This window comes from Schistocerca piceifrons, unplaced genomic scaffold, assembly GCF_021461385.2.
Source record: "Schistocerca piceifrons isolate TAMUIC-IGC-003096 unplaced genomic scaffold, iqSchPice1.1 HiC_scaffold_1412, whole genome shotgun sequence".
NCBI lineage: Eukaryota > Metazoa > Arthropoda > Insecta > Orthoptera > Acrididae > Schistocerca > Schistocerca piceifrons.
Window position 1 is genome coordinate 7,501 of NW_025727250.1, and position 2,500 is coordinate 10,000.

The following is a 2,500-nucleotide window of genomic DNA, read 5'->3' on the forward strand; positions in this document are numbered from 1 at the left end:
CCAACAGCGTGGGACACAAATCCAACTACGAGCTTTTTAACCGCAACAACTTTAATATACGCTATTGGAGCTGGAATTACCGCGGCTGCTGGCACCAGACTTGCCCTCCAATAGATACTCGTTAAAGGATTTAAAGTGTACTCATTCCGATTACGGGGCCTCGGATGAGTCCCGTATCGTTATTTTTCGTCACTACCTCCCCGTGCCGGGAGTGGGTAATTTGCGCGCCTGCTGCCTTCCTTGGATGTGGTAGCCGTTTCTCAGGCTCCCTCTCCGGAATCGAACCCTGATTCCCCGTTACCCGTTACAACCATGGTAGGCGCAGAACCTACCATCGACAGTTGATAAGGCAGACATTTGAAAGATGCGTCGCCGGTACGAGGACCGTGCGATCAGCCCAAAGTTATTCAGAGTCACCAAGGCAAACGGACCGGACGAGCCGACCGATTGGTTTTGATCTAATAAAAGCGTCCCTTCCATCTCTGGTCGGGACTCTGTTTGCATGTATTAGCTCTAGAATTACCACAGTTATCCAAGTAACGTGGGTACGATCTAAGGAACCATAACTGATTTAATGAGCCATTCGCGGTTTCACCTTAATGCGGCTTGTACTGAGACATGCATGGCTTAATCTTTGAGACAAGCATATGACTACTGGCAGGATCAACCAGGGAGCTGCGTCAACTAGAGCTGAGCAGCCGGCCGCCCGGGAGTGTGTCCCGGGGGCCCGCGCGAACACGCAAGCGTCCGCTCAATCATTCTGCAAACAGGAGGAGGCTGAGCTCCCCTGCACAATACACCTCGAAACCCTCTCAGGTCCCGGCGGCGCGCAGCGCCGTCCCAAGTACTTGGTCGGGTTCGAGAGAGGCGCAATCGCCCGGAGTTAGGCGAGTAGACGCTTTCGGTGCGACCACCCGTGCTCCCAACTGAGCTTGCCGCTGCCGACAGAGGCCCGGGAGCGTGCTGTCGTGGCATTGCCGGCGGGAGACAACACGCGCCACCTACGGTGACCGGCAGCTCCAACGCCAGCGCCACAGAAGGACAAAAGCCCCACTTGGGTGCCGAAGCGAACTCTCCCAGCACAGCGCACGCGCCAACACATCCGCACAGCTGCGATACAAACCACCAGCGAGAACCGCTGGGGCGACCGAGCAGCAGACGGCGTCGCGGCGCCGAGCGCCGGGCGGCGGCGCATCCTCAACGCACACAGTCCTCAATCGGACCAGCACACTGAAGATGTCCACCGCGCTTCGCACCGGGCCCGCGAGGACCTACTTTGGCCGCACGGCGCCGCGCGCAGGGTGCGCCGGCGCGCAGCTGCGACGCCTGCCGCGTCCGTCGGCCGGCGCGCCTGCCACTGGCCGCCCCCACCAGCCGGCTGTAGCGCGTGCGCCCACGCACCGCGCGGCCAGCACGCCGGGAGGCGCCCCCTCACCGGCCGGGGACGGTCCCACCCAGCCACCGCCGCGTATCGCTTCACACCCAGATGCCGTTCAGTTTCGTCGGCATGGTGGGTATCGCTGGAACAACCGGTTAGTACCTCAACCTATCGTCGCCATCACCGATTCACCCCTAGCGAGAACAACCGCACCACAACAGGTTACCATTTGTTCATTTGCGTAACTTCACCAGAAAACGCAGGCGTCCATCGCCATTTGCAACTTCAACGATTATTGCATGCCTGTGTCAGGTGTCACGCCACACTACGTCTGCCCACATACACGCAACAAAATGTGCACGCCTAGACAATACGTGGAAGGTGGCCCCCGTACGTATGCGATGTCCATTGCTCGAACGACTGTCAACCGGCCTCTGTAGCATGTCGCAGATATGGAACGCGGTGCACCATGCCATCACGGTGTGTGAGGAGAGACGACTAGGTCCGAATACATCAACAGACAGCTCATGCTGATCGCCATCCACGGCGTCCGTTCCTCCCACACGTCTCTATGGCGTACCACACTGCAATCCAGCTCTCATAGGGAGACGACACGTAGCTGCGTGCACAATATTTGCACTGTATGGTCCGCCGTTTTTGGGCGCAGTCGTTGTGCGGTCACACATGTGCCACGATGTATCATTCAGTACATAAGGACGAATGTGCAGTACAGATTGTGGTTCACGCGTACGACATCAGCGGACAGTTGACACAGGCCGCACCACAACGTAGCCTGAGTACGTCGCATGCGAAGGGCATTGAACATGCAAACTTCTCACCAACCAGCTTGCGAAGGCAGGGGGCAAGGTGGGGACGTGGGGAGGGGCGGCATGTACGTCCTGCTGCCATCCACATTACAGTGTACAGCAGGAGCATGTGGAAAGTGAGCAAGACTTGCAAGGTGTTTAACATGAAGCGATACACAGGGGTGCGGGCAGTGCGAGTAGCGAACTATATTGCGAGGGTTGCGGGTGGGCAACACTACAGTAATTGAACGAGTCGTATAACAATTACAGAGCAGGTTTAGGCGACAACGTGGGTTACGTTAAGGCGACAACATGG

General features: G+C 57.8%; 1 non-coding gene across 1 annotated transcript in view; it reads right to left on the reverse strand.

Annotated features, from left to right (window-relative positions):
- LOC124733836 overlaps positions 1-674 on the reverse strand; it is a 1,909-nt gene extending 1,235 nt beyond the window's left edge. The window contains exon 1 of the ribosomal RNA XR_007009164.1: positions 1-674. This exon is cut by the window's left edge and continues 1,235 nt beyond it. This is a non-coding gene — a ribosomal RNA (small subunit ribosomal RNA).
- Between the last annotated feature and the right edge of the window lie 1,826 nt (positions 675-2,500).